We start from the raw sequence: 18,730 nt of genomic DNA, 5'->3' as shown, positions 1-18,730 counted from the left end.
GGCGCAACTTAATGTTATAGCAGAAATATCTCCGGGAAGCATCCTGGCTCAACAGGCACATACCAGGGAACTGATGACGCTTTGTGAAAAGTACTCTTTAAACCAACAGGTAATTGATCCCACTAGAAATGAAAATACCCTGGGTTTGATATTCACAAACAACGAGGAACTAATAAAGAGAAGTTACAAAAACAACATACTCGAATCACAACATCGTAAGTTCAAACAAGTATTAACTCAGTGTTAGGGAACTGCACCACTAATGTAAGAGACGGAATGTTTAGTACGTTTAATTTTAACAATCATAGAGCTGATCGGGAAAAAATAAAGCAAGAGTTATCAGACATATCCTGGGAATCAGACATGAGCGCCCTAAATCCCTACCAGTGCCTAGAGAAATATCGAAATGGTACACAATACCGACAGGTTGGTAAGTAAGACACATAGGCAACAGTTAGGCAACTTTATTCCGAAACTTTTCGCCTACACAGTAGGCTTCTTCAGTCGAATACAGAATATAGGCAGGAGCAGTACAGATGTGAAGACGATATAATCAGTCCATCGCCCTTGAAGACGTAGATTTGAGGTTGTCAGTCTCTCATCATGGAGAAGAGTTCTGTTCAATAGTCAAACACTGCGAAGATCAAGCGACAGTGTGGAGAATTGCTGTAGGAAGGAGAGGTGTAAAGTAGCAGAAGAAAGAATGGTCACTGAGTGGTCATGTCCCTCTCAGATCCAACCATTCTCACTTGAAAAATTTGTCCAAGGTGTTTTCTCTTTTGTAGCAAGATGCCATTAGTGAGGTTAAAAGTTCAGTGCCCCAAGGCACTGTCCTGGCACCTCTGCTGTTCCTCATCCTTATAGCAAACATAGATAAAAAAAAGGCACACTTTTGTATCATCATTTGCAGATGACACTAAAATAAGCATAAAAGTCTCTACGGTAGAGGACACTGAAAAATTATAGGAAGACATAAGCAGGGTTTTCCAGTGGGAGAACATGACGTTCAATGGTGATAAGTTCCAGCTGCTTAGGTATGAAAAGAATGGAGAACTCATAAGGAACACTATATTCAAAACTCAAGAGGGTCACCAAATAGAACGAAAGGAACACGTAAACGACCTGGGAATAATTATGTCAGCGGACCTTTCTTTTAAAGACCATAACAAAACAAAGATCACGACAGCCAGGAAGATGACTGGGTGGGTATTGAGAACTTTCAAAAAAAAAGGGAAATAATGTCGATGGTGATACTCTTCAAATCGCTAGTGCTCCCTCATTTAGAATATTGCTCAGTGCTGACGGCCCCGTTCAAAGCAGGAGAAATATCGGAGCTGGAACAAATACAGAGATCGTTTACGGGTCACACTGAGCCAGTAAAGCACCTAAATTACTGGGAACGCCTTCAAGTCTTGAACTTGTACTCATTGGAGCGGAGGAGAGAGAGATCCATGACAATATATACCTGGAAAGTACTCGAGGGCTTGGTCCCAAATCTGCATACTAGGATGAGAGATATGGGAGGAAGTGTAAAATAAACCCAGTGAGGAGCAGGGGTGTGGTGGGCACAATAAGGGGACACTGTATCAACATCCGGGGTCCCAGACTATTAACATCTTATCAGAAGATATCAGAAACACGGCTGGAACAAGTGCAGAAGCCTACAAGAGGAAACTAGACAAATATCTTCACCAGGTGTCAGATCAACCAGGCTGTGACGAATATGTTGGGCAGCAGGGCTCCAGCCGCAACAGCCAGGTTGACCAGGCAAGCACCAGACGAGCCTGGCCCATGGCCGGACTCCGAGAGTAGTGAAACTTTCGAAACTCTTCAATGGTATATCAGAGGTAGAGTTATACTCTGCTTCAGGTACTGAGCAGGTCCTGGCAGCACAGTGGTGCCTACTCTCTGCTCCAGGTACTGAGCAGGACCTAGTTACCATAAATAGCAGTACCTGCTGTCTCTATGTATAAGAAAGGATCCGGATAACAGTACAGAGGAGGCCCTGAATAAGGAAGTGGATCTCTGTGGCGACATGTAATTCTTTCATTAATTTCATTAATGTGTACACTTTATAAAGCATACACAGCTAAGCGTTGATTACTTAGTCGAAGAAGAATTTTCTCCGGGAAGCCGAGAACCGAGATGCATAAACTTATTACTCTGCTTCCTTCTGTCAGTACCTGAGAGGTTATTGGTGGAGGGAGAAGGTAAGGGGGGTGGGGAGTAGGAGAAGGGAGGAGGAAGCATGGTGGTGGAGGAAGGAAGAAAGAAGGATGGTGGAGAGAAGAAAGAGTGGTAGAGGATAAGAAGGGAGGGGTGGTGATGGAAGCGGGAGGGATGGTAGTGGAAGGGAGGGGGTGAAAAAGGGAGAGAGTCAGGAAGAATACAAGAGATGAGCAGCTTGATCGAATTTTATTTTTTTTGACTTGTTTACCAAGTTTTTTTTTTCTTGCGTGAATGGAGTGTATGAGAGGAAATAACGAATAAGATTTTTTTTTACCGAAATTCGTGTGATATAATTAATGACTCAGTTTATCACCCGCATCAAAGTATCGAGTAAAGAAAGAATTTGAAATTCCATCTTTGGTTAATTTCGTTACTGTGGGATTACGCCTCAAATTGTTTGCTCAGAAGCAATTAGCTGACATGATTAGTGAGCGAGGTATCGAATCTGCGCCACCCGACCAGCCTTGGGCCACCCGACCAGCCTTGGGTCACCCGACCAGCCTTGGGCCACTCGGCCAACCTTGGACCACTCGACCAGCCTTGGGCCACCCGACCAGCTTAGTTCTTAATGTGACAAGAAGGTTAAAGGCAGTTCCTCTAAGAGAGCTCGGTTCTGGGGCCAGGTTCCTTCAACAGAGCTATGTCGTGCTTCTAGTGAGGAGAGCTCTTTTCAACAGAGCAATGCTATATTTCTGTTGAGGCTATTTCCTTCTAACAGAGCTATATTAAACACTTCGTGTTTTTTTGTTTCTGTTAAAATCAATAACCTTTTATAGTACCTATGTTCAGCTTCTGCTAAGACAAATTCTCTTCATCTGTAGCCATGTTGGACTTCTGTTAAGGTCAGTTTCCCTCACCACATACCCAACTTGGTGCCACAATTCACCATTCACATGTAACTGATGTGACGCTGTGCGAGACGAGATAACAGCAGGAGTCTCCTTGAGGGTGACGTACAATAAGTCGCAGTCCGCTTGCTTCATTTCCTTACCTTATTCCACCTGACTCTACATAGATAAGTTTTTAAGATCTTTGCGTATCTGAAGAGATTTGTCCGTGTGCTTCCACCTTTATTCTCCTTTATTAACAGCTCTTACCTTAACGTCGAGAGTCATGACTTTAGTCACACAAGTCCGAGGAACAAATCCCCGACTGGATGACAATTCCTTTCTTTGTATAAAACGACTAACAAGCCACTCCGCATCACTAACATTATGTTCAGTAAATGTTACGCCGAAATGCGGCTTTGTAAAGTATAATTTTCATATTTATTCATCTTTCTAATATTAATTACATTGCGATTATCTTCGTTAATAGCTAAAATTAGGATAATCAGCTTTATAATACATATTCATTTTCTTCTTTCCCATTATCATTATATGATGAATTATGTTGGTTAGGAAATGGATCGTTTACCACGGGTGACGACCAATTAATGATTGTGTGGCCATTCACCTCTGCACTACTCGCCTGACGCCAGGTGTGAGTAGTGTGAGTTAGGGAGAACGACACCTCTCGCGGTCTCGAAGTCTTCCTTGCTTGCTCGTTTACTTTGACTGAGAAACTATCTTAAGTACAGTATTATTCTCAGTCTCTAGAAAGTGTGAGTACTTGTGACACTTTCACTTAGCAGAAGCTCTCCTGTGTTTAAGAGACTTCTATCACTCTGGTCGGATTATAAGTTGTTAAACTTTGATCGTCTCTGGGCTAAGAGAGACTATAACTTTATCACTTCTATGTATAAAGACCCATACAGGCAGAATGGATGTCATTGTAAACTGTATATAATTTATAAATCTGGTAAGTGTTTGTATCTAATTAATAAGCAAAAGGTACCATTAAAATACCTTAAGATCATAACGTAATATACGTTATATTAAATATATATTTTACGAAGTTTTTATGTTCTCCTCACTTGCATCATAACTTATTACGTTTTGTTCACTGGTATATACCATGTCCTCCAGCAATTCGTAATAGTAAAAAAAAAAGGTGTATTATATTATGTGTGTAAATGAGACACATGTGCAGCGTTTCCTAAGTCGTTGTATGTGTCGCATTCACAAACACTGGTTGTTTAACGTGTATTTCGAACAGAGGTATCTTCCAGAGAGGCTTTGTAGGGAAGTTTTGTTGAGGGTATTGTAGAAGATATTGGAGGGGTCTTGTTGGGGCTCTAGCAGAGATGCTCTGCAGGGAGGTCTTGCAGGGAAGTCATGCAGGCAGTATTGAATGGAAGTCTTGTAGGGAGTGTTGAGGGGGTCTTTAAAGGGGTACTGTGGTGGGAGTCGTGTGGGTTCCTGTAGGGTCTTGCAAGTGGGTCTTTCTGGGGTACTTGTGGGTTTTGTTAAGGGGTGTTGGATGCAATATAAATTTTCTTTAATGCCCTTGACGAGGGAATAAAAACTGACATAACTAAGTTCTCCGACATCGTAAATATAGGACAAATAATAGTTTCGGAGGAAGATATGGCTGAAGTTCAGGAAGTTTGGCCAACTAATTTTGTGCTCTAAAAGTGACTGATGATGTTCGGTGTGGAAAAGTGCGAAGTCTTTTAATCTTTGTTAACAACAATAACCATTTCGCTTATAAACAAGGTAATGTGCAATAGATATACAGGAGCACTGCAGCAGGCGATGTGCAACACCACTGCAACAGGTGATGTGCAACACCGCTGCAACAGTTGCTGGCCCATGTTGGGCAAGTGTTTGGCACGAGACAGTGGGTTTATCAAGTCACAAGCAAATAAACCTGGACGTATGTATGTATAATGTTCGCCAAGACCAGGGTCCTGGCACGGGTCTTAATCTTGAGATGACCCGTCTCTGGCTCCTGAAGGAGAATTGATTCTTCACTGTTGCAGCATATGCTGCTCAAGCACTGTTCCGGACAGTTCAGCTAGTGTGCCTCATAAGCGACTGAGGTTACTCCATCTCAGCTGTTTCCTGAGCTGGGGACTGGGCTCTGTCCGCTCTGATAATCTGCAGATTCATGGCATCCACTGTTTCCTGCTCTGTCAGTAAGCACACCCTCAGGAGTGTGCTGACCATCTGCCGGAACATGCTCTGTTGTTCCGTGGAGGTGATTGTGTTGCAGATAATATCCGTTAATGCCTTGATGAGTGTTAAGAGATCCTCTCTGTTGAGGGCCTGCGTTGTCGGTGGGTTCGAAGCAGTGGATATTATCTGGGCTGTTGTAATCTGTTGGGACTGCTGAGGGTTGTATTTCTTCACTGTGCACACCGTGGCCTATTTCTGTATGCCAAGTTGTGTACCCGGCATCTGCTGGTGAGGTGCGGCCACAGCCTGCATAGTGTCTGTGCCTGGCAGGGAGGCCGGTGGGGGCTCGTGTAGTGCCGTCTGCTGATTGCGTTGCCCAGATGTTTCCTGTTGGCGCCGCTTGTTCCTCATGTTTTTGTTTCTTCGTTGCGGTAGTGGTGGAGGATGCTCCTGTTCATGACGCCTGGTTGAGTCTTCAAGGGTCGGAAATTCCTGGGCATTGAGTTGGGTTGCCTGATGAGAGTTCTGCAGTATGATAGGTATTACAAAAAAAGTGATATTTAAGATGGTAGTTTTACTCATTTTGTAATAAAGAGTTCGGGGATACATAAATACAACATTAAAATCAATTAATCTTTAGTATTATGTAAAAATCAATCTTTGGTCTAGAGGTATTTAATATATATATATATATATATATATATATATATATATATATATATATATATATATATATATATATATATATATATATATATATATATATATATGTTACAATAATAAATTATAATTAGCATTTTACTAAAATAATAAATAATTCGTGACCCTACACAGGGTACAACTTCCTTGACACTACTGTGTCATATATATATATATATATATATTAATATAAATTAATATATATATATATATATATATATATATATATATATATATATATATATATATATATATATATATATATATATATATATATATATATCTATGCTAAAATAATAAATTATACGTAACATATTTACAATAATAAATTACAATCAACTCCCTATGAGGCTCCGTGTCTCTCACGACACTTATCCGTGGTGTGTTGTGACGCTCCCTCTCAACTGTGTCACTTGACACCCTTTCTTCCGTGTAATGACGCTCCTGCTCAACCGTGTCCACTAGACACACTTTTCTCTGTGTCACACGACACTCCTACTCTCCGTGTCACACGACACCCTTTTCTCTGCGTCATACACAATATCTCTACTGTGTCACTCTTGACACCCTTGTCTCTGCGTCGCACACTATCACCCACAGCGTCTTTCTCGAGGCCAGTCACATGATACTATTCAATGTACACTACAGTGTCACACGACGCCCTTTTCTTCTCAGTGTTCCACTACGGTCCTGTAGCAAATCTCAGTGTTCCACTCATCATACTTCCCTAAGTGTCACACTACGGTCCTAGCCCAGTTCAGTGTAACACTCCAACCTTTTCTTCATGTAATGTCCCACTAAAACAGCATCAGAAGACTCCGGCCCACAGTTGACCAGCGTAGGCGGTGAGTCCGCAGACATCACCGGTAGTCCTGTAAATACTCTCCAAGGCCGGTAGAAGTACACCGTAAGATGGTCTGGCGAGTACTATCTACCGCCTTCAAGACCAATTAACACACCGCAAGGTGGTCCGATGAATTACTAGTAGAACACCACACTGCGAGCTCACTGAGTGCGGCCGTCAAGTAACTGAGGCCATCAGACTCAGTGAGCTGCGGTGAGCAGTTCTTCTAAAATCAGTAGAAGCCAGTAGAATACCAAAAGATAGGCAGGAGAATATTCTCTACTGCCAGTAGATCTATACTGTAAGGCGTTCTGGTAATTACTGCTGCGGTGCGTACCGTGAGGTGTTCAGGTACTTACTGCTCTAAGGCCAGTAGATATGTACCATTAGGTGTTCAGGTACCTACTACTCTAAGGCCAGTAGATGTGTACCGTGAGGTGTTTAGGTACGTACTTCTTCTAAGGCCGGCTCAGCAGTCCCCACAATGGGTTTGATGACGTACCCAGTGGTACTGCCGGCCGGCAGGTTAACCATTTAACCGCTAGTTTGGAAGGGGGCCGCAACAGCAGGATTCTCTGCACCCATCGTCTACTGAGGGTGATGCTCTGCCGTAGCCTGCTGTCTCGTCGTTGGTGTCTTCCAGGCCTCACGAATTCTAGTGAGCCTCTCAGGGCATCGAGGGTTCCAGGCATGGTGTTTCTGCCTGCAATTCGGGCATCGTGGAGTGGGTGGCGATGCATTCTTCAGCTTGGTGATGCATTCCTCGGTAGGGTGGGGCTGGCTGCAGACACCGCAGATTACTCTGTTCGGACAGAGTGCACCCAGGTGTCCGTAACGCTGGCATTTGAAACAGCGAACTGGTTCTGCCGTGAAGGTCCTGACATTGTACCTGCCCCAACGGAGTGAATATAAACCCAAGGGACGTAGTGGATGACGAGGCTTGTCAGGTGTAGTTATGGAATCATTCTAGCTTGGGTTGGCAGGTCCTCTCATTTCTTGCTGTGTAGGAAACCGATCTAGACGCTTCCTGGCAAAATGCTCAGCTATGGTGAAGAAGCAGTTCTGGTATTGAAAGTGTTGAATATGCTGATGAGTGTTGATTCTTGGATCCTGCTCCTCTTCTTCCTTGGCAGTGAGTAGTGCGCCTGTGTAGTTATTCAAGTGGTTGAGGGAGTCTGTGTAAAGCGCCGGCTTTATTCTTATTACTTACTGGTGTTGAGAAATGCGTTATTGAAAGTTTCTGGATGTTTCATATAAATATATTTTGTCACATTTGTTGCAAAGATTTGTGTATACTTTTGCAGTGGCTTAATTTCGTTGGTGTCCCATCTTTTTGATGCCCTTGATGGTATCAGAGCCAGTGGTGACTACTCGGAATTTGATGTTGAAGAGAGAATTGAGATGGGTTTAACAATAGTTTTCAGGGAGGACCTTGTACATTCTTTCGTTACTACTCGGACATGTTGATTTAGATGTTGAAGAGAGATCATTACAAAGGAGAGATGGGTAATTCCCTCAACCTTGAGTCGATGTGGTCAGTCCATCAATCTTGAATAGAATACGGCATACGTGCTGAGAAGGAGCTTATAAACCGTTGGCAGGAGAGGTGAAACAGTCATAGTATGGACTGATGAAGCCACTGTGTGGCGAAACGTTTCCTCAATAAAGATACCCAAGAGTTGCACATGTGTCTAATTTATCAACATCAGAGTTGACAATGTTGTGTACAACGTCTGCAATCACGGAATATTGACTCTTAGTAAACTAGCTCAAGGAAGGATTGCTCTTTGAGATATTCGATACTGTAGATACGGAAAGATTATTGAAAAAGGCCTGTGATGACCCCCACATTTGGTCCTGGTGTCATGATGTGAGTAAATGTCGAGTAGGTAATATTGGAGGTGGATTTGCGGTAGACTTTCGAAACGTGGCTCACGGTAAGATTTGCAGTTAAACGTCGAAGAAAGGGAGTGTTGTCAACTACTTCAAGTGCAAATTGAATGGAAGGCTCGACCAGGTTGAGACTGTTTAGAAGGTTAGGGACGTCAATTCCTCTAGAAGAATTCGTGAGTACCGGTTCAATATTTCACACATTATATCTCCAGAGGAAGATTCTTCTTAAATTAAACCCTTCTCACTCATATCTGTCCAACCTAATTTTTAAAGCTACCCAAGTTTTTAGCCTCAGGTTCCACCAACTATGTAGTTTTCAAGGGCTCCAAAAGAATGTATACTGGCACCTATTGAGCTCCCAACCAGTACTTTTATTATGTTACTGTAGACAAAAGTCGTATTTCTTATGTGGAACGTTATTACGAACATAGGTGGTAGTCTAATGCCCTGTAGCACCTGGTCGTAACTAAGTCAGCAAACAAAGCACTCACCAGGGCAGAACAAGGGCAAGGCAAACAAACAGGGGTAGGAGTCTTTTCCCATGTATTCCTTCACCAATATTTACATTATGTACAATGTTAATGGTAAGAGAAGTCAGACTTAAAAGGTACAATTCAGAGCCACTCAAATCAGAAGTGGTCACGACCAGTGTCTGTGGAAATCTGCCATCCAGCCAGATAAGCTGAGGTGACGTCACCTTGGTTTAAGTAGCCGGCTTCCATGTGATTGGTAGAATTGAACTGGACAGTTGTGAGAAATAAGAACAGCTAGTACAAATTTTATAGGTAGATGAGTTATCCGCCAAACTACTCGGGGTTTGTAACAGTCCGCAGCCCCAACATCACCGGGGAGAACTACTGGAGTTCACCTCGTAGCCAGTAGTGCCACTCTACTCCTGACTCTCCTTCCGCCCGTAGGATTGGAATCGGATCTCTCCAATTTGCAGACCACGAGAGACTGTCTGCATTGAAAGGCTCTGTGTCTGTTTCTTGACCAGAGTTCCATCCCAGTCGAATGCTTGAGTTACGATTCGGATATTCTGTCCGACTCTACTAGCCTCCATGTCACCTAGGTGACTCTAGGAAAATCGTATATCTGCAATGTTATCTACGATACTGTCATCCTAGTCAACTCGACTGTCCTCATCACCTCAGTAGTACAATAAAATTTGTAGTTTATTTTTTCTCTTTTTCAATTTTGATTGTCAGTTATTTAACTTCATATGTTTCTATTTATTATAATAAACGCATTTTTTTCTACAGTTTCATATCCTCGTCTTTGATTATCAATTGAATTTATATTTTTTCTATATTTGTTTATAAAGGAAGGAACTTAAGATGATACCCGCATTCCTGGGTTCCATTCCCTGACAACAATCAGTGCAACAGTGGGGCCCCGGAACTGCAGCACTCAGAATGGCCAGCTCACTGGTCGAGAGGAAATGCCAAATAGTTGTGTGACGAATGTCGAATAAAATGTAACATACTTGGCGAACGCCACAAACGTGATAAATTCCTTCCAACAAATTTCTGATCGTCTATCTAATATAAGAACACAAGAACATAAAGAAGGAATACTGTAACAGGCCCACTGACCCATGCGGAGCAGGTCCATGTCCTCCCACCCTGGATTAGCCCAATGACCTACCCAGTCTGGTCACCTCCACTCAAGGAAAGAGCACGGCACCAGACCCAGCAACACAAGTTAGTCAGGTCTAACTCACACCCACCCACACCCACTCATGTATTTATCTAACCTATTTTTAAAGCTACACAACGTTTTAGCCTGAATAACTGTACTCGGGAGTTTGTTCCACTCATCCACAACTCTATTACCAAACCAGTGCTTTCCTATATCCTTCTTGAATCTGAATTTTTCCAACTTGAAACCATTGCTACGAGTTCTGTCTTGGCTGGAAATTTTCAGCACGCTATTTACATCCCCTTTATTTATTCCTGTTTTCCATTTATACACCTCGATCATATCCCCCCTAATTCTACGCCTTTCGAGAAAGTGCAGATTCAGGGCCCTCAGTCTATCCTCATAGGGAAGATTTCTGATACATGGAATCATCTTTGTCATCCTCCTCTGTACGTTTTCCAGAGCATTTATATCCATTCTGTAATACGGTGACCAGAACTGAGCAGCATAGTCTAAATGAGGCCTAACCAAGGATATATAGAGTTGAAGAACAATCTGAGGACTTCTATTATTTATACTTCTAGATATGAAGCCAAGAATTCTGTTAGCTTTATTGTGAACACTAATGCACTGTTGTCTTGGTTTTAGATTACTGCTAACCAGAACTCCTAAATCCTTTTCGCAATCAGTAGTATTAAGATCTACATTATTTAGTTTATATGTCACATGGTTATTTTCCTGTCCAACATTTAGAACTTTGCATTTGTCTATATTAAACTGCATCAGCCACTTCTCCGACCATTGCATCAGTCTATTCAAATAATTCTGGAGTGCTCTAGTGTCCTCATTAGAATGAATTGGAAGGCCTATTTTGGTGTCATCAGCAAATTTGCTTATGTCGCTATTTATTCCCTCATCTATGTCGTTTATGTAAATTGTGAACAACAACTGGCCCAACACTGACCCCTGAGGAACACCGCTTGTGACGTGCCCCCATTCTGATTTCTCCCCATTTATGCAAACTCTCTGCTGTCTATTTGTCAGCCATGCCTCTACCCAGGAAAAAAATTCTCCTCCTATTCCGTGTGCCTTAAGTTTCCTCAATAGTCTCTGATGTAGAACTCTATCGAAAGCCTTACTGAAGTCCATATACACAATATCATATTCATTACCATGATCTACCTCCTCAAACACCTTAGTGAAAAATGTTAGCAAATTCGTAAGACAGGAACGCCCCTTTGTAAAACAGTGTTGAGATTTATTAATCAATCTGTGCCTATCAAGATGGCTACGAATTGCTTCGGCAATTATTGATTCCTTAAATTTTCCCACTATGAAGGTAAGGCTTATTGGTCCATAGTTCGAAGCCAAGGACCTGTCACCTGCCTTGTAAATAGGTATTACATTTGCCATTTTCCACTTATCAGGCACTATGCCAGTTTGTAGTGATATGTTAAAAAGATTAGCCAAAGATATGCTAAGTTCCTTTTTACATTCCTTTAACACCCTTGCAAACAGTTCATCAGGACCTGGGGATTTGTTATTTTTTAGTTTCTCTATTTGTCTGAGGACCATGTCACTAGTTACCGCAATCGTGCATAGTTTATTATCGTCCTGTTCTACATAATCTATTATTTCAGGAATATCGCTAGTATTTTCCTGAGTGAAAACTGATAGGAAGTAGGTATTGAGAATTTCTCACATATCCCTATCACTGTCGGTGGGCCAATCTTGTCCCTAATCTTATTTCTGTATACCTGAAAGAACCCTTTTGGGTTAGTCTGAATCCCTTGCGACCTCAGCCTCATAATCCCTTTTTTGCTTTTCTTATTCCTTTCTTTATTTCTCTCTTTAACTGAATATAGTGATTTCTTAACTCCCCATCCCCTCTTTTGAAACGCCTATATATGCCTCTCTTTTTTGTTAGATCTAATTTCCCTACTCGGAAAAAAAGTTGTCTTGGCAGCTAGAACTATGCTCTGAAAAACGTCATATTGGCAACCAAGATCACCTACCTGACCCATAGTTAGGACATCCCAATTTAGCCCACCCAGGTAATTTTTCAGTCCTATGAAGTCGGCCAAGCAAAAATCTGGGACAGATATTTGATTGCAGTTATCTGGGTAATTCCATGATACATTGAAACTAAGTGATTTAGGTCACTTTCCCCAAGCTCTTCATTAACCTCAAGATTATTAATTAGTGAATCTTTGTTGCCAAGAACCAAGTCAAGCAGATTGTTTCCTGTAGCTGGTTCTGTCACAACCTGTTCTAAAAAGCAAACCTGAACCGTATCAAGAAAGTCACTAGACTCAAGATTTCCTGTCATATTGTTCCAATCATTTTGTCTGAAGTTAAAATCTCCCATTATCACAACATTTTCATATCTAGATGCCTTATGAATTTCGTCCCATAACAGCTTACTGCACTCCCTATCAAGGTTTGGGGGCCTATAAATCACACCCAAAATTAATTTGTCACGACCCTCGAGAAACTGTAGCGAAACAGATTCTGTATTCGATGTTTCTAATCTTATATCATGTCTAAGACAACAATTTAAATTTTCTCTAACATACATCGCCACTCCAGTACCCTTCCTGTTGACCCTATCAGTGTGGAATAGTTCATAACCCTGTATGTTGCATTCAGAAGGCATTTCTCCATCTTTCAGGTTGAACCAGGTCTCTGTTATACCAACAATATCTATATTACCTACACTTGCAAGCAATCTTAGCTCATCTATCTTATTTCTTCGACTCCTACTATTTGTATAGTAAACTTTAAGGGAGCTAGTCACTCGTTGCCCTCTGCTATCTCTCTTTGTTTGTTGATCACTTGATTTGCCATTATTAGCAACTTTATTTTGAATATTGTCTTTTAAACAAATCCCTGAGGTATCCTGGTAATAACTGCTGTTTTTAATCCTAATACTGCAGCCTGATTGTTTCCCACAAACACCCATACCTCTATAATCTATCAGTTTAAATTCCAAGACAAGTCATCATTCGAATTGGCTAATGCAACCACTCCATCTCCAGAGAGATTAACCCCATCCCTTGCATACATATAACGTTTGCCAAAGAATAGGTCCCAGTTATCAATGAATGGGATTGCAAGTTCCTTTGCAGTACCTGTCTAGCCAGCAATTTATACCAGTTGCCCTAGACATCCATTCATTGCCCACTCCCTTCCTAGGCAAGATGCTACATATGACTGGGATCCCTCTCTTAGACCTATCTACTTCTATGGCTGACCTGTACTTATCCAGCAGCTCCTGTCTCCTGCCCTTCCCAATGTCATTACCTCCAGCACTACGACAGATAATGGGCTTGTTCCCATTACCTGACATATCCAACCTGCTGACTATGTCACCAACACCAGCTCCAGGAAGGCACACCCTCTGTCTGACTTTTCTGTCTCTGTTACAAAAAGCACGGTCCATATATCTTACCTGAGAATCTGCTACTATTAAAATATTCTTACCTTGATTAGCAGGGGAATCATTGATACCTTCAACCTCACTAACCACTGAAGTGCACTCGTTCTGGAGAACAGAGAATCGATTTCCTACCTTCACATCTTCTCTGTTAACCCTCCTTATCTTCCTTCTTCCTGAACTGTGAACCACTTGCGACTTAAAGCGGCTGCCACTATCAATGCTAGTGGCCATTTCCTCCTTACTAGCTAAATTCTTCTCACACTCGCTCCCACCCTCATCTAGGAGGAGCTTCAGGTATAAATATCAAGAGTCCAAAAGTTATTTTAAACCTGTTTACGGCATTAGTAAGGTGTCGCTTAGGTTATGCAGCTCAGTTTTGACTTCCAAACTACAGAATGGATGTACTGCTAATGCAGTGGAGAACATACCTGAAGAAGGATACCGGAAGGCCTTCCTTCTTCAGGTATGTTCTCCAATGCACTTATATCCATTCTGTAGTATGGAGACCTAGACTGAGAAGGATGACAAAATTAATCCACCGTTTAAGGCACCTTCCTTAAAAAGACAGACTGAGGAACCTGAACCTATGAAGAAAGATACAATGAAATATGAAAGTGCAAGACAAGTTTAAGTAAAGAAGATATAAGTAGCGTATTAAAATATGAAACCAAGAAAGAACTCGTAATAATAGATTTAGGATGGATAAATTCAGATTAATATAAAGACACATTAGCAATGTATAGATAACGCTTATTCAGGAAACGTTTCGCTTATTCAGGAAACGTTTCGCTTATCTGGGGTTTCTTTTTCTGTCTTACTGATATACTTCCGTGTTTATACTCCATTGATAACAGTCTATGTAGAAAAGTGAGATCAAATAAATATGATCTAAAATGGATGAACAGGAAACTAAAACCTTTCTAGGAGGAAGGAGTTTCTTAGGTGTATCAGCGGAAGAGAGAACCATCGCAAGAACCAAAATAGAGATAAGAAAAGTTAAATAAATCTATGAAATTAAAGTCGCCAAGGAATCAAAGCCAAATTCCATTTTTTTACAGTATATTAAACGAAGATTAGAGAAAAGTTCACTTAAAACCTCACGAAGAACAGCTTACTGTGCTAAATTTTTAATGTTTTCTTATCTGTCTTTACCGATAAGAAAACAAGTAATTACCTGGATAAGAAATCCAAGTAATTAATTATTAGAGTTGACCCAAGGAAAAGAATTGTGTAATATCACTATTACTGTAGAGATTGTTATTAAACAAGTGAACCGATTATAACAGACTAAGTCTCTGGGCCTCAAAGATTTATTTCCAAGGGTTAAAAAGAATGCACGATAGACTGGTGAGTTACTAATTAGTCTTTTGAATATATCACTATAAACATATATCGTATCTGATATGCAGAAACTAGCTAATGTAATTCCTATCAACAGCAAGGAAGATAAGTCCCAAAAAATGTTTGAAAGAGTTACTTTAGCAACGTGAGGTAGCTTTATAATGGAAATTTCTCCCTCACCAGGAGCTTTGTCAATTCACCACAGAAACATAAACATGGGAAATATGCTGAGGATAATGCTACTGCTAAGTCAAAGATTAAATAGTGGACTGTAGGGGAACTTAGCTTGATAGACAGCTTTTGCCTACAGAGCCGTCCCTGCAGGGGATGTCTTGAGAAGCTATCGTAGGCACTTCCTCAAGGGTTGGAAAATAAATTATTATGGGTGAATACAATTACCCCTAGGGGGTATTATGTCAGTGTATCTCAGAAACTGACTGCTGACTGGATCCAATACTCACGTGTGGGCTAAAAAGCCCGCACCTCACCGGGTTTATGGTGATCTGTTCAGCGTACAGAGTTCTTAACTTAACAGTCAATGGAATCACCACACACTAAAGAAACTTATCTGGGTTTGTGTATCGGACCCTTACTCCCGGGTATCGGTGTCTTGATTGAAGAATAGTGTTCTTTGAAGAATGTCGCACTTCACTCTATTAGGATCGCAACACTCGTTATTACACTGTTCATCAAGTTGTTCACCATAATGTCACTAAAGCTGATCACACTTCTCTGTGTCTTGATATGGTCTTTGAGATACTTTTATGAACAAAAACGCATGGATCAGTGTTCTTTGTTGGTTATCCCGGCGTCAGTGTGTCCCCCAGCAGGGTTAAAAGCAATATGACGATGCCACAGCCTCCTACGCCGCCACTGCCCACAGCCACATAAAGGAAAAGCTGACATAGCATATTTCCCTTCCCTGCCAAACTTTCACCAGGAAGCAATGCAGAATGCTTGATTCTTGCTGTCTTAAGCATAGACAACAACGTACATCTTTAACTTGGTAATAAAGTGGGTGCAGGATTTCTTTAACTGTCCTGCTAAGGTGAGAGATTGATTGTCTCTTATTTAAACTACACTAATTGCAACACTGGTCTCTTGCAAAGAGCCGCATGACCATGTCACATGCTCGTACTGGTACATGCTGGTTAAACATCTGTTGGTAATTACTTGATGTAGCAGTAAACAAGTTGCTTGCCCCTTCTGAGAGGGCTGGGCCCCTCAGGGCTGAAAAGGGCCGAAGGGGGCTAATACCCCCCTCCAGGAAAAAAATTCTCCACAAAATATATAGAAGGGTGGAGGTCTGTTTTACCATTGACGTGGTGCACAAAATGGTTAATGACAGCACAAGATGTGAAGGCTATTACCGTAAAAAATCCTTTTAGCTAAAATGCTGGCGATATTAAAGCTCGTTGTGATGTGTACAACTGTATTGCCAAGACAAATGACTGCAGATTTTAAACAGAGGAGATTATGCAAATATTACAGTATCTACTACTATTGGTACTACTACTACTACCACTGGAGACTTAACCAGCAAGAAACCCAAAAGTTTAGTTAAAACAAAACCTGGAGTTTATAATATGCATTGGATGCGAGAAAAACATGTGTAGATTTACCTGTCAGTGAGCATAAATACGTCTGCCGTACCAGCAATGTTAATAATACCTGTGTTATTCATAGTAATAGTCACGACCACTTGATTAAATGGAAAGATGTCAAATTTCTCGTTAAGGAAGGGAATTTACGTAAACGCCGTTGTTACGAATGTGCAGTCATTTGTCTCAACACAGTTGTGCTGAACACAATTTTGGCTAAACTGACTTTTTTTTAAGGACGTCAGGACACATCCGTCGGGTAGCGCCATTAACCATTTTGTGCACCTCGCCTACACTACAAGTGACCTTGTTTTTGTGCTTCTGTTTTTAGTTGATAAAGTCTCTCTTGGGCAATACATTCCCATTATAGTTACCTAATATTGTATAAATATCTCTTTTTATATCATATCATCAAGTTTCTGCCCAATCAGCCTGACCTCAATTGTGGGAAAATTATTGGAATTCCTACTTGCAGATATAATTAAAGCCACCTTGATGAAAATAATTTAATAAATGAGACTCAACACGGTTTTATAAGAGGTCGTTCATGAGTAACTAATTTCCTGACTTTCTTTAGTAAGGCATTTGAGGCATTGGTCTATGATAAAGTATAAGATATTGTCCGCTTGGAATTAATTAAATCTTTCGATAAAGTCCCACACAGAAAACTGCTGAAGAAATTGACAGGACATACATGTAATTCACTCTACAAGACAGTGGCACAGATCAGCCGGATAATTCTAAAGTGAGAAATATCCGCAATCATTAAAGGTGCAGATCTTAAAAATTTAATCATTTCTTCTGCAGCTTGAGAAGCAGGTTGATTCTGATGTTTCACATCGAAAAAGAAATGGAAGCAATCACAATCATCATGATTGATGTAGAGGATCAGGTAAACTCCCACTTCTAGAAGGTTTCAGATGAGGAAGCTACCAGAGCTAAGTAGGTTTCCGAGTCAGACCCAGAATCAGAGGGAAAGTGTAGTGATCATGATTATATAATCTAGATTCCCAAACATCTGCAAGAAAGCCTAAGACGCGTCCAAGGAAACGTTAAGTTGAAGACGACAACGACGACCCAGATGAAGAATGGGGGAAGAGAAAGACAGCGTCCCTAAAAAGAAATGTGTTGGTGGCTGCGGCGGTGATAGTGGTAAAACAAAAAAAAAAATTCTTTTACCAACTCCATCAAATTATCTCCAGAACTGACTGATGATGTGCGCTCAGATGTGGTGCTTCGTCATCAAGTTGTTGAAATCTACGGCCATTCATTAAGGAACGGGAATTGCCGGATCATAAGAATAAAAAATATGCAATCTGTGATGATCAGCTATTGATCCAGATAAAGCGCTTCCGGATATTTGGCACGACGAAACACCTAAAGGGTGACATTCTGGAGGCTACATAAGAAACGTCATATACCAGGGACACTGTCAGTCTCCATTATCCGAAACACCACTGCACGTGACTTCTTCAAAAGATGCTGTCCTCGCCCATATTCACTACTAACATTACTAAATTGGAAAACCACGTTTTCTTTTTCTTCCTTCCTCCTCATTCCATGAAAATATGAGTGAATAAATCTAAGTCTCTGTATAAAATATATAAATTAGTAATTCAGGAGTAGTATTTCCATAAGAAATGCATAAGATAGGTAAAATGTTAAAGGGATTCATTTAAAGATGGAATATTACCTTGTTTGTTGTGTTTTTCTTGTATCCTTTGTCAGCACTGGAAACATATAAGTTGATGTTTGTCAGTTAAGAGATTGTTTATTCATATGTTTAGGCACTGACATAGAGTAGTCTCAGTTTGTATATAAACCCTTTATGAAGGGGGTGGGGGCTTGATCTTGATGGTGGTGAGGGACCCTTGATCCAAGGAGTTAGACTTGTCTTCCCCTTTATTGTATGGAGTCTGATTGTCTTCCATTGACCAGGAGCTCTTTATAGAACATTCGGTCAAAATGAATTATCCTCAGAATTTTTTTTTAATAATTTATAGACTAAATTATACACTATATTTAATCGGTCTGTCAATGGAGA

General features: G+C 40.9%; 1 pseudogene; it reads left to right on the top strand.

The window, feature by feature from the left end:
- Nucleotides 1-999: 999 nt before the first annotated feature.
- LOC128687813 (uncharacterized) lies at nt 1,000-18,093 on the top strand (annotated as a pseudogene).
- Nucleotides 18,094-18,730: the final 637 nt, after the last annotated feature.

Source organism: Cherax quadricarinatus, chromosome 10 (assembly GCF_038502225.1).
Source record: "Cherax quadricarinatus isolate ZL_2023a chromosome 10, ASM3850222v1, whole genome shotgun sequence".
Lineage (NCBI taxonomy): Eukaryota > Metazoa > Arthropoda > Malacostraca > Decapoda > Parastacidae > Cherax > Cherax quadricarinatus.
The sequence above is the reverse complement of the archived record's forward strand: the minus strand, read 5'-3'. Positions and strand labels throughout refer to the sequence as shown.